Source organism: Pelodiscus sinensis, chromosome 4 (assembly GCF_052426305.1).
Source record: "Pelodiscus sinensis isolate ZL-2025 chromosome 4, ASM5242630v1, whole genome shotgun sequence".
Lineage (NCBI taxonomy): Eukaryota > Metazoa > Chordata > Testudines > Trionychidae > Pelodiscus > Pelodiscus sinensis.
In genome coordinates, this window is record NC_143055.1 from 134,885,475 (window position 1) to 134,891,474 (window position 6,000).

The 6,000-nt window shown below is 52.5% G+C and overlaps 1 protein-coding gene across 17 annotated transcripts in view; it reads right to left on the reverse strand.

Annotated features, from left to right (window-relative positions):
- Window positions 1-2,506, reverse strand: part of ADGRL3 (adhesion G protein-coupled receptor L3) — a 630,261-nt gene extending 627,755 nt beyond the window's left edge. For 8 of the 17 annotated variants that reach the window (XM_089778190.1, XM_089778189.1, XM_075929233.2 and 5 more), the window contains exon 1: window positions 2,200-2,506. The gene's annotated coding sequence lies outside the window, so the exon portion shown is untranslated. Of the gene's footprint in view, window positions 1-1,212; window positions 1,937-2,199 lie in introns of those variants that run through there. The other 9 variants (XM_089778183.1, XM_075929234.2, XM_089778184.1 and 6 more) reach the window with 2 other exon arrangements.
- Between the last annotated feature and the right edge of the window lie 3,494 nt (window positions 2,507-6,000).

Genomic DNA, 6,000 nt, shown 5'->3' on the forward strand with positions numbered 1-6,000 from the left:
CAAATCACTAGAAATTATGTTTCATAAATCAACAGTGCTGGCTAAGGAGGTGCACATGCCACACCTTTATAAATAAAAAAAAAATCACATAAAACAACACACACTTCCCAACCCCCCCCCAAAAAACACCATTACATTTAACAGGCTAACAATTAACAATTTTTAAGATCTTACAATTTTTGTTTCATGGGAAGGGTAATCTGGTTTCTCTAGCAAGACTGTGAAATGCCTTGAGGAACATAGCTTTGTAATTTACTATGTTGTAACAGATGCAAAATGTACCACTGTCCAGTCAGTAGATTCAATGGGTGGTCTTACCTCTTCAACAAAAACCTGCTGGTATTTAACATGCACCTAACAAAGCAATCACTTCTTTTATCGCCTGCAGACAACACAACCCACTGTATCTCAGGGAAGCAACAGGATGTGTGCTGTATAATTTAATTAACAAGAGCAGTGGGGAAATAAAAGTCCAACACTCCTACAGCATCACCTTCTGCTCCACTCTAGAATAGAGATGGACACAACCCTGATGACATCACAACCTGTGGAATGTATGAATACTATGACACACATGCTGCTAGGAAACAAAGGACACAGGTCATGCCACAACTTTAAATGTACAGCGCTGGAGACATGTGGGATAAATTGTCTAGACTGAGAAACAAATCATTCCATGTTCCTTCAACAACCAACTCCTGCCTGAGGGAGCAAGCCAGCCAAAGGAAGACTTTGCAATCTTACACTTGCTCAAGAGTATTAAATTGCTTGTACATTCAAAAATTACAGCTCACTGTTTTTTCTCTGGCTAACTTGCATTGCAATTAAACACACTTTTTTTAAAGCTAATATTAAAGGTTTCCAATTCCCCCATGCATCCCTCAAGATAGACTACATATTACTTCATCTAAATGAGCCGAACGTCAGTATTTTCCTTGTAAGAACCTCAGACCATTTGGAAATGGATAGGCAAAGGATTTGCATCTCTGCTCATTTTGTTGTTGTTTTGGTTTGGTGTAGTAACAGGAGACAATGCAGTTACCATTAGTGCTTTCAGCTAAATAACCAAAGAAGGCTTGTAGCAAACACCAAAAGAGCAGCAGTTTGAATCACAACAAAGGGAGCTGGATCACCACGATGAAGGTGGTGGCTCCTGAAATTTGAGGTGAATTTTGCTACCTTAAGAAAAACAAGTCTTAATAGAGCACTAACCTTCAAACATTAGTACAGCTACACGGCTTTTCCTCTTGTCTTGCTGTTAAATAAGGACAGGGTACGATTTCTTTTCTGCCCAACGGTCCCTTTAACTTGTACACTTTATCTAGCCCATACAACTCAAGAAGTATTTTTTATTTCCAAAATGAATAGCAGAAACATTCGCGTACCCCAAGCCCCGGAAATGAGGCTATATTGGCTCCACAACACACACAGGAGGTCTCAATCTCTAACAGCTAGCACTGGCTAAGCAGTCCTGCTAGGCAGCATTTTGGAACGATAATGGAGAAGCCTTCAAAAGACTTGGCTGAAGGATGATTTTCCTCCCTCTCCGTGGCTTGGTTGTGAAAATCTTGATCTAATGCTTTGGAGCAATCAGTCCAAGCCCGAGAGCAATGCGAACTAGCAGGCTGCCTCTCCGCCGCAGAAGGCATTTTCCCCTCTTCCCTTGTCCCCAGCCATGCCCACCATTCCCGAGCAGCCGGCTGCATGGAATCCGAAGCGGGAGCGCAGGGATTCTGCCTCCTCCTACGGAGCCCAGGGACGGGGACCGCGGAGACAAGGGCCAGGGGCTGCCGGGGCTGTCGCTACCATTGCCCGGCGACACGCGCGCGGCGATGCCTTTTTTCCGGCCGTTTCCAAATGGGTTGAACTAGCGGAGGCTGGGGGCGCCCGCCAAGCCGAGTCGCGAGCGGTTCGGTGCAGAGCTAGCGCCCCGGCAAAGCCCCCCACCCAGCCAGCCAGCCAGCCCGCCCGGTGCCGCTCCGGGGGCGGGGTGCAGCGCACAGCCGCGCCGGGCTGCACCGTTGCTAGTGGCGACATTCCGGCTGCGAGGGAGCGCCAGCCCCGCCAGCCCCCATCCCGGGGCCGCGGCGCGGATTTGGGGGGCTCGCTCCGGCCGCGAGCAGCCGAGCGAGCCGGGGATGCGCCCCCCTGCTGCAGCCCGGCCGGGGAGGGGAGGAAGCGGGGCCCCCCGCCGCTTACCGTGCCTGCTCGCCCGCGCCCGTCCTCGGCAACCTGCAGCCGCCTGCGCCAGCCAGCGGCCATGGGCGCGGAGCGCAGCGGGGCTGGGCCGGCTGGGCGGGGAGCCCCCCGAGTGGCGGCTGCTGCTCAGGGCTGCGGCAGAGCCATGCCCGGCCCGCGCCCCCACCCCGGGCTCGGCTTAGCGCGCCGGGCAGCGGCGGCCGGCGGGCGGCAGCCTCCTCATGGCCGCGGCCGCTGCTTCCAGCCGGGAGCCCCCGCGCCGCACGCCCCGCCGGCTCCGCAGCCCCGCACCGCCGCCGCCGCCGCCACCGCCGCTCGCGGGCTGCGCGGACGCGGGCTCCACCTACCGCGCGGCTGGCGCACTGAGCGGGGCGGGGCGGCACCTGCCCGGGCCTGCCCCCGCCAGGCGAGCGGGGGGAAACTGAGGCACGGGGCGGCCGGCAGGTGCCTGTGCCTGGCCCTGCCTGCAGCGCTGCAGCCTGCTCGGGGGGGGCTCTAATGCGAGTCTCACTGGATATGGATTAGTGTTGAAGTGAGGGGAAGGGACCCCCTCAGCGCCCCACAATGTCCCCCTCCCCAGGAGCAGCGCTGCCCGGCTTCCTCCCTCTCCCCCCACGTACTCCTGCACTTCAGCGCTGCCCCCCCCCCACGTTTCCTCCCCCGCAATCTGCACCCCATGCCCATGCTCTGCACCTGCCCCCAACCCTCTCCATCCCCTTCTCCTGGCTGCGTTGTCCAAAACCTCCTAGTCCTTGGCCACAGCTCCGTTCACCGGGCCTCCATCCAGTCTCTCCCCCCCCCCCCCCCCCCCCCGTTTCCCAGGGCTTACCATCTCATGACAGGTGTGGACAAAATGAATAAGAAAAACATATTTACATGTTCCTGTTACACAAGAATTAGGTTTCACCCAATGAAATGAATAGGCAGCAGATTTAAAACAAACAAAAGGAAGTTTTTCTTCATGCAATGCACAATCAACCTGTGGAACTCCTTGCCAGAGGATGTTCTGAAGGCCAGAAATTCAACAGGGTTCAAAAAAGAGCTGGATAAATTCATGGAGGATAGGTCCATCAGTGGCTACTAGCCATTGGGTAGCAATGATGTCCTGGCCTCTGTTTGCCAGAAGCTGGGAAATGGGTGACAGGGGAGGGATGACTTGATGGTTCCCTGTTCAGTTCTCTAGCTCTGGGGAACCTGGCATTGGCCACTGTCCGCAGACAGGGTACTGGGCTAGATGGACCTTGGTCTGACCCAGTGCGACCATTCTGATGTTATGTTCATATCTCCACCAGAGCTCTCCCCTCCATTCTCTCTGAGACATGCCCCCCTCTGAGAATGAGACACGCCCCCTGATTCTCCTTGGACTTTCCCTCCCATCCAGCCAACTCCTTTTACAGGAGGGTGATTACACTGCCTGCAAGTAACCAGATCTTAGCCCCTGAGGGAGCCAGTCTTAGAATCTGCCACTATGGCAGGATGTTCCGTCATGCTAAACAGCAAAACATCCCTCTCATTGGCTGCCTCCCACTGCCATGCCTCCTAAGGAATAGCAGCCAATCTGGGTTGATGCAGATGACAGGCAAAGCTCTCCCCTGTCTCAAAAAGCTTGGGCTCCTGCAGGAAAACAAAGCGACGGAGCAGGAAGAGCCCATCAGATTATACCATGAGTCAGTCAGTTCTCTGCTATCACTTCCCCATGCAAATTTGCTTACCGTGAAGAGTTGCAAAAGGATCGCACAAAACTGGGTGATTGGGCAACCAACTAGCAGGTGAAAGTCAGGATTGATAAATGCAAAAGTGATGCATTTCAGAGACCCTAATCCCCGAGATGCATCCACAACAAGCAGGTCTGAAAAAGCAGTTACCGTTCAAGAAGGAGATCTTCTTAATTGTTTTCTGACAACATCTGCTCAATGTGCAGCAGCAATCAAAATAGCTACGAACCAGTAGGAAAGGAGAAGATGGAAAACATCATAATGTCACTGGATAAATCCATGGCTCATTTGCCTCATGTAGTTCTGGCCACTCCACCTCCATAAAGATGCGTTGGAGTTGGCAAAGGTAACCATAGGATGACCATATTTCCCAAAGGGAAAATGACACACCTTTGTGGGCTAGCCCATGCAGACCCTGAGCTGCTTGCCTAAGCTCTACCTGCCTCCCCCTCATCCAAGGCTGGGACTGCCATTGCCCCTCACATTATCCCTGCCTCTCCCCCTGCCTTGGCATGGCATCCCCACTCACTCCCTCCACCCCCATGTTTCTCCTCACTTTAGTTGTTCTGTTTGCTTTTGCCAACTGACCAAGTTGGCAAAAATAAACAGGACAAATGCTCACTTTTTGTTTTGGCAAAAGTCGGGACAGCTAGGACAGAGCTTTCCAAAGGGACTGTCCCAGCCAGAATGGGACATATGGTCACCCCGTACAGCAAAGAGCAACACAAACGATTAGGAGTGTGGAACAGAGGAGAGATTGAAAAGACTGGGACTTTTCAGCTGGGAAAAGAGACAACCGAGATAGAGATCTATACAATCATGCATGATGTGCAGAAAGTAAATAAGGAAGTGTTATTTACTCTTTCACATAACCAACCACCGGCTACCCAATCAAATGATAAAGCGCTTCTTTACGCCACATCCAGCCAGCCAGAAGATCTTGTTGCCAGGGGATGCAAAGGCCAAAACTACAATGAGGTTCCAAAAAGAATTAAATAAGTTCATGGAGGATAGGTTCATTGATGAGAATTAGCCAGGATGCGCAGGGAGGCAACCCCATATTCTGCGTGTCCCTAAACCTCTGACTTCCTGAAGCTGGACTAGGTGACCGGATGGATCACTGGATGATTCCCTGTTCTGTTCATCCACTCTGGGGCACCTGGCATTGGCCACTGTCGGCAGACAGGACACTGGGGTAGATGGGCCTTTGGTCTGACCCAGTGTGGCCGTTCTTACGTTCCTGCAATGCTGGAACTGGGTTGGGAGAGGAGGATGAAGAAGTTCTGCATCTGCTGGAGGAATGGAAGAGGACAGCACTGAGCGGGACTTGGGGAGCGGGGTTAGGGGGTGGATGGATGTGGGGATGGCACCAGGCCACCATAAGGTGTTGAGGGAGGCACTGGGAATGCCCTACCATCAGACAGCCAGTAGTGGGGGCCAACACCACTCTGTGCACATCAGAGCACTGGAAACTCTCTCATACATATACACACAAACACACCTATTGGGGTGGACAAGGGCAGCTCCCAAAGCAAGACAGACAAAAAACCCCACTGTATGACTGAAGGGGCATTATCCAGCCTCCTGTCCTGGGGGCCAGTCTCGTGACTTTTCAGGGTTTGACACCCCGGGGTTTTGAATTTGAGGGTTAGCAATAGTGGAAAGATATTGGATGGCAGCAGGACACCCAGCAAGAAATCACTTTCAAACCATTCCCACGGCTCACAGGATTTTAAGAGCTTTGTAATCCGGGAGCTGTTTGCACTGTGCAACAACAGTAACTTCGCTGATGTGACAAATTCATTAACAATGTAGCATATCTTTATACCCCCATAAATTGATGCACTTTCTGTTAACTCTCTGCATAACTCACCTACACACAGCTATTCACTGATATTAAAACAACAACAAAATCTCCAGTAACATCTCCTACCTCCTCCAGCTTTGTCCCTTCCCATTGCCTCTTCATCCCAATTGCTCTCCTCTTCCTGCCTAGCTGCCTCCCTACGGCTTTACACCCAAACACCCTCTTTGCCAGAGTCCCCCTCCTCTCCACCTTATCACATGGGCTCCTCCCTGGGTCATC